This window comes from Macrobrachium nipponense, chromosome 1 (assembly GCF_015104395.2).
Source record: "Macrobrachium nipponense isolate FS-2020 chromosome 1, ASM1510439v2, whole genome shotgun sequence".
Taxonomy (NCBI): Eukaryota; Metazoa; Arthropoda; class Malacostraca; order Decapoda; family Palaemonidae; genus Macrobrachium; species Macrobrachium nipponense.
Genome location: NC_087200.1, coordinates 37581303 through 37606953, shown reverse-complemented (window position 1 = coordinate 37606953; position 25651 = coordinate 37581303).

Genomic DNA, 25651 nt, shown 5'->3' with positions numbered 1-25651 from the left:
ATCATAGTTCCATGAATTTTATAAGTACAGTACATTGTTCGGAAATGACAACACACGTGAGAAACCTCATGTTTTTCATGAGGAATCTTATCCATAAGTAGGTTAGCTGATGATTAGATCCACAGCACAGGTACTATTGGAATTACAATTACAAAATAATATTTCATGAGTAGGATACCTTCAAGAAAAGGCTGTGGTTGTAGTAGTGAATAATTTTTGAATTTGCAATTCGTATTAGGTTTCGGTCTTACATAACTGCGTTGTCTCTTTGTATTGAAACCATTGACATTCCTGTATGAAATTGAGATATTTGGAAAGTCAAAACTATTAGAAGACCGTTAAAGATGGGCATGGCTCATCATGCATCCATCCCACAAGATCATTCGAACATCTTGCTATTATCTTTTACGGAAACATGCATGTTTTCAATTACGGTTTACATATTTAATCGGAGTCTTTGTGAAAATTTGGGTAGGCTACATGTGTATTTAAGAGGGCAAAGTGGAACTAAACAATGTGGACCTGATTATTACAAAATTTGACAAAGTACTGTGTGATTGTGTTTAGAACTGTGTTGACGTAAATCAGAACCGTGTGAAGACCTGTGAGATCATATGTCTATAACGGTGCTAAAGGCTGTGAAAGGATTCATCCTTAAATTAATGTGGTCAGAAATGGGCAGACATACTATAGGAACCAAATTCTTCAAGTCTCAAAAAACTGCAAATTATTACTAAAAATTATGGTAACATAAATGAAAATGAAGTATCTAGAATTAAGGTTAAACACTGTAGTACTACATCTGGTGATTACTTTGATGAGTAACCATCAAGAGGGGTTAGGTGCCGTCCACGTGTGAGGCCCATGAGCATCATTGAGGCCGGGGCTTGAGCTAACAACTACATCCCAATTATACCCGCACTTTTCCTCTCTCTGGCATTGATTTGAATGTTGAGTTTTCTCTCTCTCTCTCTCTCTCTCTCTCTCTCTCTCTCTCTCTCAAACATGCAGTGCACACACACACACGCACACATTTTGTCTCCTCTTCCGTTCCTCTTTTTAACAACCCGTCCAAAATTCTCGCGATTCTTCGCCTCGCCCCCAAACGATTTCTACTTTCTTTTAACTTTTCCCGTAAAAGTCTCTTCCCTTTCTCTCACCACCGACAGTTATATTTTCGGTTGCTGTCTCCCTGTTTATTGCTGCGCGTTTTGACATTGCTCTAACTGTCACATGCCATTTCGATCAAACGCATTTTTTTCCCTGCGACCTGGCTCCGCTGGCTCGCACAGATTATGATGTTTCATCTGCGACCAGACAAAAATGGACAAAAGTTATGTTTTTATGTAGGGCTTCCTTTGACAGTTTTATTCCTTTGTCTAAATTTTTTACAATTGTTTTATTGCTTATCATTCGGAACCATTTATGAGGAATTGTGTTCGCGCCGTGTCTTAAATTCGGTATTAATTAATTTCTTGAAGTGGATACAATAACATCATTTTTGACACACACACACAATCACAAAATAACCGCAAAACCATAGTTATGACTGATTTTTTCTCCGCTTTTACGATGCAGCCATAAAATTTTGTGCAAAGATTACTAATATTTTTAGTTCTTTTTTATTTTTGGTTCTTGGTTTCATTTGCATAAGTACAAGAAGCTTCCTTTTTACGCAAAGAATAATTTTTTTCCTTATAAAAATTCTTATCACCTTTCCCTAGCATCGATAATTATAGCCACGTATTTAGTAAAGAGTGATTAGAAGGACATGAAATTTAAATTCTATATGCTTTGGCCACACGTGTTTTACAGTGTTTTTAATCTTCCAGTCCCATGATTTTCCAGCTATCCAGCTCACACGGTTATCAAAGACAAGGCCTGTATTGTCAGCCTCGGTTCGGTAATAAATGCGGCCGCAAGTGGATAAGATATATAATCTTTCCAGTTATTTACTCACTTGTTCCAACTTATATATATTTCATAACGATTAATTTTGAAAAATTTATATTAAAAAGGGCCCATAGTTCCAGGAAATACTAGGATCACGGGAACACTGATGAAAGTAATTTGCTACTAAAACTATTTTTAATTATACGAGATAATGAATGCAGTGTAAAGATATGAACAAGACATAAATAACTAAATAACCACAAACTATGTAAAAGACAACTTTATTGTAGAAATATTTTTATTCCACCATGATAAATGCTTAACCGTCTTTGGTGTACCACGAAAAACATTCAAATTATTAAAACATAGATTATATTTTATATTATATATTATAATAAATATATATATATATATATATATATATAATGTTACATAAAAGAGGGGCATGATTAATAATATATAATGTGATATGCTATGACGTTTCTTGGAATGTAGAGAATCAGCATTTAACTTCCCTAGAGACAGAGTGTTCGAGGTGACGAGTTTAGGAATGCCGATGTGTCTTTTTGGGGTGGCTGTTATCAAAATTGCTGTCTTAGCAGACCAATGCCTCGTCCTGTTGCTATGAGCACTTGATACAGAGGTGCCTTTGAAACTAGATACAAGCAGTTCATGGGCGTGAACATTGTGGACAATGGGTGGTAAGTTTGTATGTACATGCAAACCTTTTCCCCCTACATATGAGAGTGTTAAGTAACCATGATGGATAGATCATCAGAGAGGCGGCAGAGCCAGGATGGCTTCTGCAAAGTGTGTTTAATATGGTGTTGTGCAAACTGTATTGAATGGGTAAGTGTATTTGTTTTATTTTGACCAAAGTGTGGCTGGATTGTATTTGAATATTTATTTCAGAGATGTTCTGTTCATATGATCTTTGATTATAATCTTGTGCTTGCTGGGATGTTCTCCTTTCTTCTAACAGGCGATTCTGGACTAGGGGAATTGTTCTGGAGAAGGGGGATTAATCTGGAGAAATGGGAACTGATTGAATTACTATGGTGTACTGACTATGTTGACTGTGCCTGATGTTATGGCTAAACTAATGTTAGTTATATGATTAATTACCGAGGGTTATCTCAGTTATTTGGGCTTCTGAGTTTAACATTTCATTTAATCTTTTTGTTAAGAATCTGAGTTATTCAGTTAATACTTTGCTTTTAAATAAATGCATATTTTTGTAAGTTCCCTGTCTTTTTTGATGACCCTGGATAATGGAGGGGGGAGGTGTATCGAGAGAGAGAGAGAGAGAGAGAGAGAGAGAGAGAGAGCGTGTTACCAGTTGCCTAGACGCAAGGATCCATTGTTACCTTTTAAAATGGAATGACGAGACAATTATCTCGTTAATATAATATATATATATATATATATATATATATAATATATATAAATATATTAACGAATATATATATATATATATATATATATATATATATATATATATATATATTCAGTTGTATTCCACATAGGAAAATGAAAAAGTATGTCTCAGAAAATGCCCAACAGTTTTCGTCTCCAATGGACCTCTTCTTGGAACGTTTACTACCAAAAACTAGCAGTTTGAGCTACAAACTATTCGGCAGTAAAATAACAATAAAACAAGAATAGCAGTTGAACAAATGAAAAATACCAAAATAACTAACGGTAATACTCCATTTGAACAGCATAACATACAGTATATATTAACAATATATATATATAATATATATATCATATATATATATATATATATATATAGATATATATTTATATATATATATATATATATATATATATATATATATATATATATATACATACATATATATATATACATATATAATATTATATGATATATATATACATATATACACTAATATATAATAGTATATATAATATTATATATTATAATATATATATATATATATATTGTACTTATATATAATATATATATATACTATATATATAATATAGACGATATATACCTAATATATAATATATTATATATCATAGATATATATTTATTAAAGATATAATATAATATAGATATATTAATATAATAATATAGATATTATATATATACTAGATATATAGATAGATTACCATACCATATATAATAGTTATATAGAGTACACTAAGATTATATATTTATATGATATCTATTATGTATAGATATATATTAGAATAATATTAATAGACTATAATATATATATATATATTATTATAGTATCATATTAGATATACTATATAACTATATATATATATGTATTATTTAAGATCTGGGACCTCTATCTTATAGAACGAATGATAGCAGTTACCAGAACTCATGGAAAGGACCTGTGTGAGTTTCAGACCTTAAACAGAACTCGACGGGCTGAAGGCCGGTAACAGTCAGGGAAATTGAAGGGAAACTCTAAGGAGCTACTTAAAGGAACTACATTTACACGGAAATTATTTAAATGTCTTAGATGGCACCTTAGGGGGGCTAGGGACTCAAGGCCTGAGATACTAATAAATGATTAGGGGTAGATTGGAGCACTGCTGGCACATGTTTGGGCTTGCTGATACGTGTAAGAGTTGACGCTAGACCCTGGGTCCCAGAGCAAGGGGTGGGGGGGGGGGGGGGGGGATACGATATGGATACCTGGAACGAGGTATGGCTCTATAAATACAAGTTCAATACACAGAATGACTGATCAGGAGGGGTGGGGCCTCCTGGCACTTGCCGATTTGCTTATCATGGTCCTTGGTTACAGATTCCCTCAAGGGGTCAATGAAATGACTGAATTACTCCAAAAGAAAGTTACGGTATTCACTGAGGATGGAATTGATGCATAAGTTATTTCCTCTACTAACTTATATTAGCGGGTCCTAATCATAGGGGTTCTGATTTTGGAGTAAAGAAACAGTAATATTTGATTAAAGGAGGCCACAACACTTCAACAGCAAGGGTAATTCGTGAGAGACCAAGGGGGAACACAAGGCTGTGGATTGACAAAGGGGGGGACACTAAACAAAAGAAATCGGACGTGGCACAAAAATAAAGAACAGAAGAAGAATACAAGAAAGCTGACTGCACAATACACGCTCCCCACAGTACCTTATCCTTTGAAGCTGGAATCCACTTATATGGCACAGATGGATAAGGGGCAAGACACCGAATATCGATACTGGCGATGGCAGTGCAGTAGCACGTGAAGACATAGGAAAAAGCGGGGAGGCCGTTCCAGAGGAGCGGCTGAACAGATTGCTGGCTGGCGTAGGTCTAGGAGTGGGTTTTGTCTGTTGGCCTCTTATAATCTCCGGGACGCAGCATCAGCATGTCTGTCTTGGACTGATGTGACTGTGTGGTTTATTCAAGATGGCTGCTGTCGCTGGGATTGTCTGCAGCTTCCATCTGGAAAGGTGAGAAGAACGAGATTGGCTGTCGGGTGAAGCAGGGTTTGATTCACAGATTTCAGAGAGAGAGAGAGAGAGAGAGAGAGAGAGTGCAGCCAATCATTCTGTTTATATATTATATATATATATATATATATATATTAATATATATATATATATATATATATATTGTGAGTATCCATTTTGGATCCTCTTTCTTTTGTTTTTTTCTTCAGCCAAAAGTAAATTTTGAGAAAATAGAATTGGGTTGGTAGAGTAAAATTCAAAATGTGAGAAGGAAGCGAGCCGTAGAATAACCTATTTCCCTTTTTGAACTAGTGGAGAATTTCCCTTCCACATTGGGATCAGGTAAGTGATCCCTTGGGAGTATTTTGACTGAGCAATTTTCTCCCCTTTGTATTGCTGTAACGAATGAAGACGAAAACCGTTTTAATGGCTTCTTCCTGGAAATAGTTTCTGGATGATAAATTAGCTGTTATACCAAGTTAGGGTGGGCTTCTGAGCGATGTTAAGACCTCCACAATAGGGTCATTCACACCTAAGGGACTCTTTCCCCTTTCTGGCTTATCTCTAACTTTCTACCTGACCTCACCACCTCTTTACTTGACTCAGTCCTTAACATTGTTGTCGGACCCTCGAGCTCCCAATTCCACCTCCTCGCACCTACATACCCCTTGATCTCTCGAACCACCTGCACTCATATTATTCTCTCAGTTTTGCACCTCCCTGCTGTTCATTTTCTATGTCTTTTTCAGGTTACCGTAGGCCATCAATGGCAAAGATGAAGGAGCCGAGACAAATTGTCTCTCAGTGGACTAGGACTTGGGTTTAAACAACAACAATATCCAGTTTGTAGAGGTTGCCACCAGTTCAGATATTTTGGTATGAATATGGCTCATCAAATCACAATAGCTCGTAACTTGTAAGGTGCAACATACTGCCCCATCCTGGAGAGATCACTCTGATATTGATAAGATTACTCGCGGCAGTTGACTCTGCTCTTCGACTCCAGCTCTGTCGCAGTACATTATGCCCGGAAGTGGTCTAGCGTGAGATGGCTGTGCTTACTCCTGTCCTTGAATATCGTCTTGACACTGAAAAGGCTAGTGAGATCAAGAACTTTGTTGAACTCTACCACCTAGTCCGATTAATGAACGCCCCTGGCTTGGTTCGTCATTGATGAAGAATTGTTTCTAACTCTTCAGTGAAGATCTGCAAGCGACCCTCGTTCCTTGGCCGATGACCTGGTATGGACTACTGTCGTTTTACCATTTAAGGTAATTGAAATTGAACATTTGTTCTGTCGGCTCTTCACGCCTGTTCCTAGCATTCATTCTTATTTTCATCTGTGTTTTCTCACTTCATTCCTATTCTTAGATTCCCATTCCCTTATGAGACTAGTGAGTAATTTGTGTGATATAGCTACAGCGTTGGTAGAATTTTGCTACTCTAAAGTAATGTTCAAGCTTAAAGCAGCTTCATGTAATATTGGAGAATTAGTCTTCCTTAGAAGTCGTGCATTTTGTGGTGTAAGTTTTGCTGGTACAGTTACCGGTATTTCATGCACAAATACTTTGCAAGAATACTTGACAGATTCTTGCAGACTGCCTTACACTAATACTTGACAGATTCTTGTAGAGTGCCCCATTTTGTGCCTGCCCATATAGATCAACAATGCCATTCACTCAACTGTGCCAGTGCCTATATTAGGGTATCATATCCCTGTATGCCAGTTACCCTGAAGCCTACTTACAGTGTTCCACTGGGTAGGGTTATTGTGCTTGGCTAATTTTAGTTTGTGATCCTTATTCTTATGTCCATATTTTGATTTTTATAGGACAAGTGATTGCTTGCATTGTGGTGGTACTTTGCCTTGCTATTGTGTTTAATAGAAGTAACGTCATCAGTGGCATGAATTTAGTTAATGCTCCTGTAATTGTATATCTTCTGATATCCCTTTTAAAAATTATATTAATTTATGAACAAAGTAGGTGTTATAGTCAATCCTTTTATTGGATAATGATTTTTGTTATTCTAAATGGGTATAGGTATCCTCACTTTTCTGTTCATAGTCTGCATGTCATTAGTCAGCAATTGCGTAGGTTGCGCACAAGTAAATAATTTTTAGAATTCCAAAATTTTGGATTTTATAAATTTGCATTAACTCCAGCATTGCAACTATGTATGTTTATGCATGTATATATTATATATATAATATATACATATATAGCATTATTAGATAGATTATAATAGTATAATATATAACTATAAATACTATTATATAATAATATATAACTATTATATATATATATAATAATAATATATATATGCTCCCATTAAAGCTTTCGGGTTTTAAGCAGAGGAAAGCAAAATAAAGAAAGGAAAGACGCTGGAAACACAAAAGATGAAAATGAACGAAAGTGATAGGGTAAGATGTGAGCGAGGACGAAAGAGATAGGGTAAGATGTGAACGAGGATGAAAGAGATAGGATAAGATGTGAACGAGGAAGAAAGAGATAGGATAATATGTGAACGAGGAAGAAAGAGATAGGATAATATGTGAACGAGGACGAAAGAGATAGGATAAGATGTGAACGAGGAAGAAAGAGATAGGATAATATTTGAACGAGGAAGAAAGAGATAGGATAATATGTGAACTAGGATGAAAGAGATGGGATAAGATGTGAACGAGGAAGAAAGAGATAGGATAATATGTGAACAAGGACGAAATAGATAGGATAAGATGTGAACGATGACGAAAGAGATAGGATAAGATGTGAACGAGGAAGAAAGAGATAGGGTAAGATGTGAACGAGGATGAAAGAGATAGGAAAAGATGTGAACGAGGAACGGGTAAATAAAAAAAATATAAATATAGTACTAGGATTTTTTCTCATACCTTTGTAAATGGGAGGTAAAATGTTCAGGATATGAACAGGATTTTGAGAGACCTTTTTCCGTTCATTACAAATTCAAATGGTAATCAAAATTGCTAGTGTTTTCCGTTCTTTAAGTAATATCCTTTTTATTTATGTATTGTTTTTTTTAGTGGTGTAACATTCGAGATTAACAGAAGGTTCCTTTTGAAAAGCAAGGCGGGATTCAGCGCAGGGTTGAGTCTACAAAACTTCCCACTGGCTTTCAGTATGACTTCATGAATGAGGGTTTGAGTCTGTTCAAGAAGGCGCGTAATGTAGGCTGATAGATGTTCGACCTATTGATTTTCTTGTTTCCCTTCTCCTTTGGACGAGAATTCTCATTTCTTTACTCTTCTTACTTTTTGGAGAATCGTATGATTTCCATGTTAAAGTGTTTTTTGGATACCTTTTCGAATTTTGAAAAGTGATTTTTGGTCGTGACGATTGCATGGACACGGCCACTGACAACGAAAGTGCTGAAGAATTTGAAGAGGTGTGAAAGTAGAATGTTCAAATTCATTGCCACATCACAATTGGAAGATCATATTTAGAAGAAGGAAGTGCTTGAGAGATGTAATTTCCATCGGTTGTCAAATAGACCGTGGTTTCAAGGACTGTGATGCTTAGGAATTTTATGATGAAGTATGGGAACAGCAAAAAAAAAAAAAGATTTGAGAAAAGTGGAATTGGAATATAAATTTTATGCCAATGGCCAAGCGCTGGGACTTACGAGGCCATTCAGCGCCGAAAAGGAAATAGAGTGTAAACATTTTTTAAAGACGTAACGGGAGGAGAACCTTGCACTATGAACGGAAGTAGAATAAAAGCAATGAAATGGGGTTGCAGATAAGGTCGAAGGGATGCTGCAAAAAACCTACAGTTATGCTTACAGTGCACCGCATGAGATGCACTGACGGCACCGCCCCCCTCCCTCTCATGGACAGGGTAGGAGGAAAAATTGGGGCTTAGATAAAGTACTAAATGAAATTGGAATTCGTGCGAAAGTGCATAAGACAAGAGAGCGAAGCCACTCATTTCACGCCTGAGCCCAGCAAGGGAGTAGCCGACGCGGAAACTATAATCATCCTGATATCATCATCATCATCATCATCATATTCGGAGGACCATAACTAGACTTAAAAAGATTTGAATTTTAAAAACTGAAGGAAGGTTTAGGCCATTACATTAAAGTCGTGTATGTTGTCAAGTGAAATCGTTTGTCAGTGCCGAATTGTAACGTCACTCTACGAATTCCTGTTCATGTAGTGTAGAACTGTGTTTATTCAAGGTAAATGGAAAGATTATCATTGGTGACTCTTTCTCTCTCTCTCTCTCTCTCTCTCTCTCTCTCTCTCTCTCTCTCTCGTCTCTCTCTCTCTCTCTCTCTCTCTCTCTCTCCTTTATATAATAATTTTTGTGTATCTCACTTTGATTTGCTAAGTAAACGCTAACTAAATCCAAATTAGGTTGGGTCAGTGAGAATCTTACTGCATGTTATAATAAGAAAAAAAAAAAATGAATGGTCCATTGATAGATATTTCTAGAGGAAAAGAAAGACTCTATTACCGAGTCTGGCCCAACCATCATCGTTTGTTCGTCTCGGTGTCCTTCCATCATTTCTGAATCCCTTCCTGCCTACTATGAAGCTCAAGTTTCCTCCCTCCCTATTTCCCGAAAACCTCCCACGTTAACCTTTCCTGGACCAACCTGTCACATCCTGCGTTTCCCACGACAATCGTCTTCGCTCGTCTCCCCTCCTTCAGAGAACCTCCTCTCATTCCACCGCCCCTCCTCCCCTGGCTTTCCTCCACCTCCACCAACGCCGGATTGATGGAGGATGGGAGAAGAAGGGTAGGGGAGGGGTCCCAGTAGAACAGAGATTGTTGAATCACTGCTTTAAAATCGTTCCTTGGGTTCGAATGATTTTTCTCGGAGATTCAACGCCGTTATCACCGAATTTGCGGAGGAGGTCTGCGTCTGGGAAGATGGGCGTCGGATAAATTCATTATATCAAGAGATAAAATCTCCGAGGCGACTTTCTCTCTGAAGGCATCCAGAAATTTGGGGGAAGGTACTGCACTCGCTCGCTTTTCTCTCTTCTTTCTCTCTTTTTTTTATGGAAGTATTTGATTTAGACGTTAAATTTCCATTATATATAAGTAATTTGGACATATTCTGCACTGACGAATGTTAGTAGAGCTGAGAGAGAGAGAGAGAGAGAGAGATGGCAAATTTTGTTTGTTACTCTATGAAAGGGAGGAAGCGTAACCCTTTCGTTTGTAAAATAGAAGGCAAAGTACGTTAATAGAATAACGAACAATTTTCCAGGTGAATGAGATTTCATGTAGGTATATTCTAAAATACATTGGTTGATATCGGTGTTTTAGATGAAGCTTCAATTTTGCTGGTATTGGACTTCGCTTATAGGCTGCATGCACTAAGAAATATTTTCATTGCCAAGATAGTCATTTATGCGCAGGTGGTAGCAAAGGTTAATGGTCTTGGTAAATTATTTACGCAAATTTCTCGTTTAGGATTGAAGATAAATATATACTTATACATATATATAGAGCATACATATATATACATAATATATATATATATATATACACTATATATTATATATATATAAATACCTATATATATATATATATATATATATATATATATATATATAGTATATTATATATATATATATATATAATATATATATATATATATGTATATGTGTGTGTGTATATGTATTTATAATATATATATATATATATATATATATATATATATACATATATATATATATATATATATATATATATATATATATATATATATATATATATATATATATATATACATACATAGATATATATAGCCATAATGAACTTGAGGAAGACATCTCAGGCATTTGCATGGTTTATTGCTAACGTTTCAAGACCTATAGCCTCATTATTAAGGCTGTAAAAATATAAATAATTAAATGAAGCATCATAAAAGACTCGGAATAAAAAATATGCTAAACACAATTACAAAACACTGTTTAAATTGCCAGGAGAAAGGTATTACCATCCAAGTGGAAAGAAAATGATACAAGTGACAAGGAGGAGAACCGTTAAAAGCCCAGGTTAAACTTCTGCTATATAAAGATGGGTGGAGGCAGTTTGGTTGTTTAGCTTCGGAAATTCCTGTTTTATACAAGATGACTCGAGGATTGCCAGCTGCTGAGCTCAACGAGTCCTCGACAAAATAAAAAAATTATTGTATTCAATATTATTTTGCATTTTTTAACATGCTGTCGTATACTGGAAAACTCTGGATTCGACAGCTGGACACCCAGTATGATAGCTAACACCTCTGTGACAATCAATGCGGACTTTAGTAACCTACGAGAGGCACCGACATATTTTCCCTGACTACATCGGGGGCCAGAAGGTAAATACACAGCGTTCGATGTCATTAGAGGCTTCAATCGACCCTTATGCTTAAAGAGGGAACCTATGGTAAGAGGATTAGTGGGAATTAGGTGATTTCTTACGTGGCAGGACAACTGCCGTATTAATGAATTAATTCAGGTAATAGAGGACTCATCATGAATAAAAGCAATACTCGAATAAAAAGCCCCTTTTGGGACTGCTGGATACGTAATTTTCGGCATGATTTTATTATTAAGAAGCTCATTTAGCTGTTTATAAAACAACTGAAGGGGAAATAATTCACCGAGAAATAAGAGTATAAGAATGAAATTTTTTTGTGAAAGTCAGAAACTGTAAAAATTCATATCTTAAGTTGGCAAAAGTCCTTTTCCTAAAAATAGAGGTATGAAAGCTAATATCATCTCGTGATGCCATAGTGTCTAGGAAAAGGAGTTGCTTGTCACTCTCGTACTCGATTGTGAATCTTTTTTTGGGGTGAGCCGAGTTAGCAAATTCCAAAGACGTCTCGCCTTGTTCCCTGTTTCTGAACAAGAGAAAGGTATTATACACAAACCGATTGTAAAATAATGGGTGGTAAGCGAGAGAGCAATTGTCCAGCAATTGCTCCTCTAGATCACACAAAAATATTGGCAAAAACTGGTCCCAATGGGATACCCATTGCCATCCCGTTAATCTGAAAATAAGATCTATTGTGAAAAACAAAGGCTGTGTCTTGCACTGCCAAGCACAACAACAACTTGAAATCATCACAATTAAAACCATCGTTAATACAAATTTTATTTAAAATATAATTTGAATAGTCTCCTCCACAAGTACGTTGTAAAAAGTGATTCGATACCTAGACTAACCATATTTAGGTCTGAATCCTGAGCTAAAACTCTTTCTTTAAAATGTTCTGGGTTTCTCAATATGTAGTTGTTAACAGAAATTTCACTTTGTAGAGATACTGAGAATTTAACTGAAATTTCACTTAGTAGAGGTACTGAGAATTTACCTAATTTATAGTTGGGTGTTTCGTAAGATAGAATAGGTCGTGCAGGAATACCTTCTTTATGTACCTTCGGTCGTCCATATGAAATCCCACAAGATCCACGTGTACTCATTACATTGAAACTTCGTATTGTCCTTTAGAATATATTTCACTTTTTGTACGTAATCATCTTTGTTCAACAGTACTACACCTTTTCCTTTATCTGATCTAGTGATTATGATATTTTCGCGGTTACCAAGGTTCTTTAAAATTTCCAAATCCTGTTTCTTAAAAAATGGTGTCCAGCAATTAGCAAGATAGTAAAACGTTTTCTGGAATAAAGAATATAGCGATGAACGAAAACGTTCAGTGTTAACCATTAATCCAGAGTTAACCAATCTAGAAAAGTAGTTCGAGAGGCCGAAAACACTGAGTAAAAGACGGTTTGCAGCAAGGAAGGCAAACTTGAGTCCAAAGGATAACAAAAATTCCTCTTTAGGTGACAGTTGGTAGTCCGAAAGATTAAATACAGAGGTATTGTTACACCGAAATTTAGGAACAGTGTTACCAAGATTTGTCAATTTCCTCTTATTATTAATAAAGTTGTAGTTCCGAAGTTCAACGTCCAAAGTGCCTCCACCCTTCTTTTTGTAGCATAAGATCACCGTGGACTTTTAAAGTTTCTTCTTGTCACTCATATTATTTCTTTCCAATTAAATGCTAATACCTTTCTCATGGCATTATAAATTGAATGTTTTGTAAGTATTTTAGCATAATATTTTTTAGTCTGAGTCTTTTATGATGTTTTAATTTATTGTACAGTATTCGAGAAGATATTTGGTCGCTTAGCATCAAGTGGCCTAATATCTTGTAGAAATTACGTCAATCCATTAGGCTACTTACAGCACGAGAAAGGTGTGGATCTCAGACACTCGATTGAGAGAGCTCTCAGTCACTTGTTTGGAGGTTTAATAATATTTTTAATATTTTTTGGTCAGCACTCCCACGGCAATTTTTGTCTACCACGTATCACTGTGACCTTAATATGGACCAAGACGGTGATTTGAGTCAACAGATAATAGCAGAGATATGTGCATTGAAGCAATCTGGCCTTAAAACAAAGCAGATATCGGATCAGCTGGGTGTGCGGAGGCGTTCAGTTCGAAGCTGGGTTGCCAGATTTAGTGAAGGCGGCAACCATGAGATTCTGTCACAGAAAAAGTACCCTGGTATGCGTGAGCAGACTTCTGATCGAAGTTTGACTGTTCTCAGGCATCCATTTCTTACTGATTGACGCTTGAGAACAGTCAAACTTAAATCAGATTGCTTCAATGCTATTATCTGTTGACTCAGATCACTGTCCTGGCCCATATTAAGGTCACAGGGGACAATAAAGTGATAGGTGGTAGGCAAAAATTGCTGTGGGAGCGCTGACCAAAAAATACATACAGCCGCTTATTAAGCCTCCAAACAAGTGACTCAGCACTCTCTCCTTGTCGAGTGTCTAAGCTGCTCTCTTTTCTCTAGGTGTGTAAGCAGCCTAATACACTGCGAAATTTCTTCCCAATTTTTCCATTCCTTCAAAATTCGACAAAATATTAGGCTGCTTGATGCTAAGCGGTCTAATATCTTATCGAGAACTGTATCTATTTTTTTACAGCTTTGATAATGAGGCTAGGCCTTGAAACGTTAGGAGTAAACCATGCAAATGCCTGAGATGTCTTCTCCAAGTTCCTTATGGCTATATTTTGGCTCTCCTCTTCTCTCTCTCTCTCTCTCTCTCGTCTCTCCTCCTCTCTCTCTCTTCTCAATATAGATATATCTAATATATAATAATATAATTATATATATGATAATTATATATAATTATATTATATTATATATATATATACACACACAGAATGGAAGTCATAAAGGAAATGATTTGTCCTAAAATTTGAGAGACTTGCAATTAGCAATTGTGTTATTCCGTGATATTAGAAAGTTGTAACATCTCACTAGGTAAATTAAAATATCCCATCGATTGTATAATGATATACTATTCTTGATACACCTCTGCAAAGACAGTCTTAGGCCATCCTTGATTTTGAGTTGGGAATCAGTGGGCCGTGCTTCCTTGGGGAAGATAAACATTGAAATTTCTGATGGTGCTGTACTGTTCGAGCGATTCAAGACAGTACTTCGCAATAAAAATTTTTGTAGTTAGAATTATGCTATACTGAACTGTCAAAATCTGGTGCGTTGTTTCAATAAGTCAAACTACTCCTTAAATCAGTCCTCAGTTAAATTCAGATTTTAAATAGTTTTTATTAGTTTATTTACAACTGTTTCTTCAGATTTCGTATTTTATTTTGATACTGTTTCGTTTATATAACTACGACTATTCCAGCTCTATAGGTTCATTCCATAACTTTCAAATAGAAGATGGAGGAGGAAATTGAAGCGATTTGGGAAAGAGCCAGAGGCTTTAATGGATAGACCGAAGGGGTCTTGTCCTCAATCAAAGGACAAAGTGATAGAATGTTCACTCTGAGTATATATATATGTATATATATATATATATATATATATATATATATATATATATATAGATATATATATATATATATAATATATATATATATATATATATATATATATATATATATATGTATTCTAAACCCGTAAAGGGGACTTACCACAAAGGATGATGCAATCTAACCTAACAAGAATTCCTGGGCCAGTAGAACATACACATATATATATGAGTATATATATATATATATATATATATATATATATATATATATATATATATAATGAGCTGAGGGTTTTACTAGAAAGTAGAATTTTAGATAAATTCTTAAGATAACTAGTATCGCATATATTTACAGTAACACAAATCAGTAGATGGGAATAATTAGGACATGTAAAAGGGATCCTGTTGGAGCACCAAATTAAGGTAAACCGATAACTGGCCAGCGTTCAAGGTGTAGCGGAGCCATCGAGGAGCGCTATGGCCATTGCATCGAAGTTTATCTACTCAGCAGGGTGTCAGGAACTGGCAGCACTGTGGACTGCGTGGAGTGCAGCATATTGCCTATAGTTTGCAGACATGTGACCTTTCTGGCTAAAGTCCTTGCCAATTTTGTTGCTAAAGTCCTTTTGTGCCACTGCCCCTGTGGAAGGAGCAGGCCTTTTGTTGTTTACCCAAGAGTCAGATGAGGCTCGGTTGGGTGTGGTCGCATTGTGGGAACTAGTGGGGGTCTTTGGGGGAGCCTTCAGACGGCACTACTCTGTGAGGTGCCCAACCTACTTACAATAGCTGCACACAGGTTTCCTTAGTCCGAAGGTGTGTGAATGGGGACTTCTGTCCAATGGAGCTGATGTGAGGATGGAATGTTCTCCATTAGTCCGCCAAGTGGCATCACTCAGTGAATGTCATAGGGGCTTTGTTTCAGAGGTGCATGGGGAGATCACCCGGGGCTTAGTAGAATTCCTCGAGCTGTATGCACGTGAACAGGGCATTGAAGTTGGATATTCCTTGGGCTTCTGCTCAGCACTTAGAAACATAAGTATTGTGGTGCTCCCAGTTGGCCCAGGTTTGGCCTACTTCCTTGGGCCAGCCTCGCCAACGCAGCCCCCAGCGCATGGGGTTAATTTCATATCCCTCAGTGATGGCCTTTTGGACCTCCTCGAGGTTTTCTTGGTCTTTTGAGAATAGGAATCGGAAGGTGTCCGCACCCTTTCTGCCTATGTACTTCCCCAGAATCAGGGAAATTTCTTCAGGAGTGGGCGTGTAAGTGGAGAAGACCTTTTCTATGTGGTTGAGCCAGGCTTTGGGCCTGGAATCAGTCCGTTTTGGAAATAAGGAGCTGACACTGTTGAGAGTGGATTGGGGAGAGGTTGAAGTGGGAAGGGAGAGCTCATGGGCTCTTTGTTTTCCCGCTCTTCCCTTTCTTCTTTTCCTATCTTTTTTTTTTCCTTCCTGGCCTCTCTTTCCTTCTTTTCTCTTTCCTTTTTCCAATTCCTGTTTAGCAGCAGCTACTTGCCCACTGATCCAGGTGTTCAGTATATCTTCTTTGAGGTTCAGATCTTTCACAAGTGCAATAAAGGTATATGCAGACATTTTGCTATGGTGGGTTGTGAGTCTAATCCACAGGGAAGGTGAAGGATACACTGGTGGCACTCAACGCCAAGGGGCAGGGGCACAGTGCTAGTGGTGGTGTGGCACTGCTTCGGTAGTGAATGATTGGGCAAAAGAGTGGGGCCAGTAGGTGGCACTACTGATACAAGGGACTGCTCCTTTTTGTTAGGTAGCATTGGCACTGTTTGTAGGCTCGTTCTGGAGAACTAGGTAATAGCACTATGTAGTGCAGGCTCATGGCAGGGGGAGGGGGATTGAACGCAAGGTTGTTTGGTTGGTTCCATAGGACAGATCTTGCCACTCTGGTGCAGGCTCGCTCAAGGGAGTTAAGCAGGATAATTTTAACTTTATTCAGAGCACAGCTTTTGATGTGTTCGAGAGAATGTTTGTGGCCACTTTATAGAGTGGCTCACTCCAAGGAGTCGAGCTTGAGGTTAGGGGTTTGTTCGAGAAAATGGTTTGGGCACTGAACTGTGTGGCTTTTCTGTTGGGAATCAAGCAGAAGGTTAAGGTTTCTGTTCAAATGAACATTAGGACAAAGCTCGTTCCTGGGAATCGAGTGTGAGGTTAGGGTTTGTTCGAGAGAACGTTTGGCCCCTTGGTAGTATGTGGCTTGTTCCTGGGAATCGAGAGTGAGGTCAGGGTTTGTTTGCGAGAACATTTTGGTTTGTTCCGGAGAATGTAGGGTTGTTCAAAGAACTTAGGGTCATTCGAAAAGAACGGGCTTTGGTTTGTTCTGGAGAACGTAGGTTTGTTCAAAGTACATAGGGTTGTTTGAAAAAAATGTGTTTAGTTTGATCCAGAGTACGTAGTTTTGTTAAAAAAGAACAGGTTTGTTTGTTCCGAAGAACGTAGGGTTGTACTACGATAAGAGCAGGTCTGGTTTGTTCCAGAGAATGCAGGTTTGTTCGAAAGAACATGGTTTGTATGAAAAGCACGGGTTTGGTCTGTTCTGGAGAATGTAGGTTGTTAGATAAGAATTTGTTTGTTTGTTCCAAAGAACGCAGGCTTTGTTTTGGTTCTCTCGTGGTGCAGGCTTGTTCCATAGAATTGAGTGTGCGATTTTTAAGATTTTGTGGGAGTCCTCGATATAAGATAGGTTTGAATAACTCAACTGTATGTGGTAAGCTTTAAGTAGAGTTTAGTTCGGTGAGAGACGTGGGATTAACGCTGAGTGGTAAAGGTTTTTGCGAAAATAAGTGGGGTTGGTGTTAAGTACACACAGATGTTCTTGAAATAAGTAGGCTTAATTCTCTGCTGGTAATATAAAGCGAACAGAGTCCTTGAAGCTGTCATGCAACAGACGTTCATTTGTTGTGATCACATGTGTGAAGAAATTGACCTGACAAGAACATGTGATCACAATGGTTCATGAAGTTTACGTTACTCTTAGAGGTTGGAAGGTGACATTGTGACGTCTAGTTGAGCACACAAGTCGGCCACAGGGTTGTCTAAACAAAGTTTTATGAGACAATGGCGAACAGTTATAGGGAAGTTTCCCATACCTCTTCGTGGGTTTGAGCTATGGGAGCAACGAATTGCTTATGCACGCGAACTTAGGAAATCAAAATGGAGCACTTCTTAGGCTTGCCAAGTGGCTCACATGGCCACGTATGAATGAACTTTGTAAATGTAAATTTTCAAAGGATGAACATGGAATTTTTTTGGAGGTTAATTTTAAATTTTGATGCTTTAGCTACGTATGTGCGAGAGAGAAAGGGACGAAATGAAATAGCATATTGTACAATTACGCTATTATACATTGCATCACTTTATGAAATATGTCGTTCGGATCGTTTTTCTTTTTTATTTTCCATACAATATGCAAATTGGAATCTATTATCACAAAAAAATAGAACTACTTAGAAAAACCTTGCTTTATGCAGGTTTTGAAGTATTTTGTCTGAGTCATTATGAAATATTTCATTATGTTTAGATTGGAACAGGCCTACCAACCATGTCCACAGATTATCATCTGTATTAAGATTGTTATTATATGCAAATAATACGTGAGTGAGTAGATTTTGCCTTATTTAACGTTATCACGTTATCATTCGTTTAAAGATCTTTCAGTTAAAAGAAAAGAACGTTGTTTCAAGTTAGCATATGAAATATAATATAAACAATATTATTTATTTTATAACTATCCTGTTATGTAATTTATAACTCTCCTAAACTAATATAAAAAACATTTTGCTTGACTGAAGGGTGGTGAAATGCATTTGAAGTGTGCGGTTGGGTTGGCACGCTTGGCACACCGAATTTTGAGGAGACTGATGTTGATGCGCAATAACTTATAAACCTTATGCCAATTTTCTTTATAATATAAAAAACGTCAAATTGACAAAATATTTTTATGATTAGGAAGGACAATTCATATATACCGGAGAAGGACATTGGATATTTTTTTCTTTTTTTTAACAAATGATTTAATGGGAGTGACATAGGCCCAGTAGTCGAAACACGTGTGAACGTAGTGTTCAGTGCTTATGGGAGTTACACAAAATATCAAGATGTGAGTAGCATTCATAAACTGAAACCGCCTAGAAACCACATACTTACTAATTATATGGGATAAACATATTTTACTGTTTTTTTCCTTAATTTTGTTTGAAAGAATATACTGATTTATCTTTAGATGATGTTGCTCCTTACTTATATTCCAAAACATTTATTGAACTTTTATTAGTTGATATTTTTGTACTAAATTATTTTTTTAAATGTAACGTTTCAACCTCTTGATCGCTATCAATTTATCTATCACCTATTTTCTGTTTTACCTCATTATGGAGTGTACAAGTTTTTCCTTCCCAAAAGTGACTAATTCAGTCCTCAGTCATACAGTTTCAGAATGACGCCTTTCAATGCTGAAATGATCAATTATATATTTGGCATAAAAACTGTAAAATAACACATTATTGCTTATAAAAATCGAATACCACACAAATACTTATAAACAAAACCATACAAAACCATATGGCATATTATATGGGTCTCCGCCTTTCACAGACTAGGCAAGTACCATTAGGCCTAGCCATACATTTAGTTTACATTTTTTTCTATTTTGATTATGATAAATAAACCAAATGTAAAAATACTCATGTTTTTAACGCTGTATACGCAAAACATATATGCCCACAATTTTGAGTGCTGAAATAAAACACTCTTTATACCGAATAAAATGGTCAGGCCGAGTTAGAAGAAAAAATTAATACCACAATTATCAAAGAAGATAAAGAAGCCTTTGCAATAGTATCAAGTTTGGCTCATTTTAAAATGCTACTAATGGGGAATAAAGTAGAAGTTCTTACAGACCACAAGCCATCATTGGATCTTTTTAATAAAACCGATTTGTCACCCAAAAGAGTTCGATGGTTCTTAACTATCAGGGACTTCAATGCAAAGCTCAGATGTATAGAAGGCAAATTAAATGTAGTCGCAGATGCCTTTAGTAGAAATTTTTATAATACGGAAGGATTTCAAGTTGCGCTATTTACTAGTGATTCTATACAATGGGATATGGGTCTCATAGAGCAAAGACAGGATGAGGATGAAATTTTGGCAGACGCAAAAGCGTTTCTCAGAGGTGAATCAGTCAGGAAAGGTTATAAGTTACCTTTTTCAGGTTTAGAATTAGAAGGTAATCTGTTGGTCAGGAAAATTGAATATAAATTGAGGACTAGTGAAAATAAAGGAGACATGTCACAGGTCGTAATTCCGAAAGTCCTAATTCCAGTGGCTTTTGATATAGTACATTGCAGGTTCGGTAGTCCACACTTGGGGATAGATAAAGCATATAATGAGGTGCATGCTAAGTATATTTGGAAAAACATTGGGAAAGATGTGGAAAATTTTGTGAAAAGCTGTACAGCGTGCAATGCTTGCAAACCTGCAAGGGTAACTTCCTGCAAAGTAGTGTCATATCCGATACCAAGTAGACCTTTTCAGAGAATACATATGAATATCTTAGGAAATGTTTGTGAATCTAGGTATGCGAATAAGTACCCGTTGGTAATAATAGATGAACTAACGAGGATAGTAGAAATTTTTCCACTTAAGCAAAGAACAGCCGAAGAACTAGCTATAGCATTTTTTAATGGTGTCATTTGCAGATATGGCTCACCCGAGGTTTTGTTGACCGACAATGGCAGGGAATTTGTAAACAACACTTTAGAGTGTTTGGCAGAAGTCATGGGGATACAGAAAGTAACAATTATTCCATACAGACCTGAAGCTAATAGGTTATGTGAACGAGCAAACAGGAGAGTGCTCGAAGCTCTCAGGAATATTTTAGGAGGAAAAGATAAAAACTGGGATAGATATATAGATATTGTTAGACATAACATCAACACTGTGTTCAGTGATTCCATTAAAATGTCTTCATTCGAAGCATTGTTTGGTTGCCAAGCACGAGGTACATTTGATCTGTTAACTATACCTCATCATGGAGAAGATACAATTGAAGCATTAATTTCCATAGCAAAGGAGAGACATGCTTGTCTCAGCTGTGATCTTGAGGCACCGACCTGAGAAATGGTGGAAAGAAGCAACGAGAAATCATTAAATGTTAAAATTGCTGTTGGAGACAATGTTTTCTTAAAAATCAACGTGAGAAATGCACTAAATTACAAATTAGATCCGAAATTTGAGGGTCCTTTTAGAGTTATTGAGGAAAAGACAGGAAACAGATTTGTAGTCTTAGATGAAAAGACAGGAAACAGATTTGTAGTCTTAGATGAAAAGACAGGTCGGTCGAAATTAACTCGCATATCTAAATTTAAATAGGTTGGTAGTGGGAGCTAATGAGGTCAGTAACATTGCACAGTTGCATTTTTTTCAGATTTTGCAAATGCATGACGAAATGTGATTAATCAGTTTAATGTAACTTTTTTTCCTTTCATTCTTTTACTATTTTCTTATTATGCGCAAACTGCGACAATTTGGCGTAAAAACCAGAGGTAATCATTTCATGATGGAAAATGGGGTAAAAAAAATACGGGAAATTACTGTAGAGTTGAGAAATATTATAAGGGGTTTGTGGTAATGACTTTTGGTGATGATGATTTCTGGTGGTGATTTTTGTGATCTGGTGATTCCTGGTTGTATTGGTTTATTTGGGCCGATTTTTTATGGTTATTTTGGTGGTGAATTTTTTTGGCTATGATTTTTGGTGAAGATCTGTGGTTTTACGAGCCAAAGAAGTGGTGATTGTGCTTCTTTCTGGTGTTATGGCTCTTGGGGGTGGCACTAGTGCACTGTGGTTTTATGGGGCCCTATAAAGGTGTTTTATTTTATGAGGTTATATTCACCAGGGGTTATATTTGACGGTATATAATTGTTATGCATAATTTTGGGATTGTAGTTTTCTGTGGTTTATATCCCGACTAGGTGATTATTGGGGTTTTATATACATGTGGCAGTATCATAAATGGTTTACTTTGAGGTACATCAGTGGTCAAATGGCTTAGGATTTAACCTGTGGGGGATATTTTATAATTGGTAGCTTTTTAATAGACGTTTTCGAGGACAATTTTTTGGGCACCCTTGAGGTGACAATAAGGATGTCCGAGGATAATTTTTGAGAAATGTGGTTCTATAGTATCAGTGAGGATTTATTGAGGATTCCCAGCGAGGATTTAATGGATGATTTTTGGGCCGTTTGAAGGAATGATGATTTCTGAGTTTACGAGTCTGACTAGACAAGTCCATAGTGCGATTTGAGCACATGTTGTATACACAGGTGGCTTGGTGCTGACAATGCTGTGATGAGACCGATTGTTGATATTTTCTTTTGGAGTTGATTACTCAGAGGTTTACACCATTTTCAGGAATGTTGATGATGACATTCCATGGTGAGGGATTTTAAGGGGTCAATTCGTGGGTCGATACTGATATGTTGCGACAGCAATTTGCGTGATGATACATACTAGGTTTTGTAATGGAAAAGTGCTGAATTATATATTTTTTCTCCTTATACATTTTTGTAATGGGAAAAGTTGAATTATTTTTTTTTCTACAAGGGAAAAGTGTAATCGGGATCAAGCAGGTTTTTTTTTATGATACCTTTACATAGAATTTCTGTTATAGAAAGGAGGTAGAATTTATCTTGGGATACGTAAGATAGAAGGATATTCATAACTTTATGTTTGATGGAGGTTAGCTGTATAAACATTACAGGGCTTTTGCTATATAGAAATTATGGGGTTTTTGATAGTATATTTGTCAGATATGGGATTAATAATGAGTGGTCAGTTAGTGATAATAATTCTCCCAGTAAGCTTAATAGGGGTCAGTAGCTAAAGATCATATTTTATTTTAGTGAGGAATTTTAGTCCTTAAAGATTGACTATGAGATTGGGTATGTTAGTTCATGACAGATTTGCGTGTTAAAGCAAGACTTTATTTGTTCTAAGATCATGTAGACTTGCCAAAAAGCCAGTTAGAACCTATTAATGACGAAACATGGACACACAATGACTTTGGAGAGTTCCCAACTTCACACGAGGGTGACAACGAAAACAACTTAGGACCAACAACGCCGGAGGTCGAATCTTCACACGGGCGACGATGTTACGGGTTGCCTTTGCAAGGACAAGATATCGTCGATGGATCGTCTCAGGATACATTCTGGAACAAATCAGGAGTCTACTATACTTCTACGAGATGGGTGCAGGACGCACTTGCATGGGAGTCACGGGATATTTCAAGTCAGCAACGAGGTGGCAATTACGATTCCTTCATCGGAATACATCAAATATTCAGTTCAGCAACGAGAGTGTTAGGATACACCTATTGGGGTCACAGACGCTTAATAATGACTCCTGCAGAGTCGTTTCGAGATGGTTCAGGCGCTCAGCCGGGATATCTACAATTCTTCGACAAAGGTGTTCGTGAGACACTTACATGGGACCACGGGGCGGTTAAGTTCCACCTACACTGGAGACAGTTACTGTTCCACTGCTAGAGGATAACGATGGGGATGAATTCTTCTTCGACGAAAGCTACACAGTTCCAGTGATTGCTGTTATGTAGCTATAATGATGGTCAAAATATGTGTTGTAGGAGCTATCTTGCAAACATTATGAAGTAATATATACCAGTAGCCAATGTTGTGTGCGACAGGGGTGCACAAAAGACAGAGGTGGCCGAGCCTCTTAAAGGCACTAGTAGCAATATATAATATTAAATAGTGGGGTTGATAACCTTTGCTGGTTGGAGACAGATGCAAAACGCTTGATTCCTCGAAGATGCTGAGATGAAATAACAAATGGGAAACTTGCACAATTGAGGTCATTGACTCATTCCAAAGTTCTCGAGTATGTACATCGATTAGTGGGTGTGGGTTCGTTACGCGTGTCACAGAAAATGACATATAATCTCTGGTATGTGAATTGTCAGAGGAATTGGACGGCCAACTGTCAAAGTGGACATGGTGTTTTCGGCGTAGAAGAGGCGTTGCAGGTCCATCGGACAAGGTAAAGTAAAGTGAAAAACTTTGTAAAAGTTAACATTTGAAGCAACAATTACTTCAGTTCTAGAGAAAGGGAAGTGTGATGTGACACATTTTATTGACGAACCTAATGTTTTATGGTGTGATAATTATGGTTTCTGTATTTCAGATGGATTCGAAGTCACCATATAGAAAAATGGGTTTTCTTTAGACGTTTTTTTTTTTTTTTTTACTTTGATAAACTATGAATGTTTGGACAGAAAGAGAAAAAGGGGGTACTTACTTAAATATGATTTTGGGAAGAATATGATAGTTTAACGTTTCTTTTTTGTTTATTCTTAACTCATTTTATTCCTTTTTCATGTCAGCTAATTTTGGGAAATAAAAAGTATATTTTTGTAACAGCGGGAGTTTATATTAGCTTAGTTTGATACTTTGATTTTCAGCTAACTTCAGAGATGGCATTCAACATGAAACGGTAGGCCACATTACCAGTTAGGAGTTTTTTCATTTGTTTAAACGAGTGTCATTTTGACCTCGTGAGACCTCGTAATGTATGTATACCTCTTTTCTGAAACATTACGGCAGTGGTTCTCAACCCAGTGGTCTTGACCCAAATTAGGGTCGCAAGGGTATTTTTGGCGGCCGCCAGAGGGTCTTACAAAATTGCTAACCACTGAAGAAAACTTATTTTTTTGTGTAAAAGGATGTGCAAATAAAGTTTTTTTTTCTTTTTTTTTTGTTTTCCCATTTCAAATGTATTGGAATTCATTGGGCTAGTAAATATAAACTGAAATATAATAATGAAAGCTCATAAACATTTTGCAAGTATAACTGTAACATGAAATGGTTTGATTTATTATTGCAATTAGGGTCACTCACCCAGGTTAAGGCTGCATTTAGGGTCTCAACCAAAAAAGGTTGGGAAACACTGCATTAAGGCAACTGATGCAATATTTTGCAAAGTGACTGTACCTGATTTGAGTTGCCAGAGGGTGTGTGCTGTCTAAAGTAATGGATGGCAAATTGTCCAGAGCACGTTTGGGGGAAATAAATGCACTTTTCCCTTTTTAACATTGTTAATACCTCACTTCTTAACTAAGACCTAGCAATTCAAGTGATGCAGAAGTTGCTAGCATGTGGTAGTGGCAAAACTTGTTTCGAAATGGCAACACTCTATCTCTCTGTGAGATTACTCGTTCAGCATGCACATGGGTATTTTAGTTCTTAGAGGAAAATTGATAAAAAAAATTCTGTTCACGATTTTCTATGATCGTTCGACTGCACGTGCTTATTTAAGGGGATATACAGTCAAAGGTTCGTTTCTCGTCTTGTATCCAGCATAGCAGAGCTATTTGCTGGGCTTTCAATGATTTTGCAGGCTACAAATCTTGAGCAAGGGTCGCCACTTTTATATTCACAACCCAG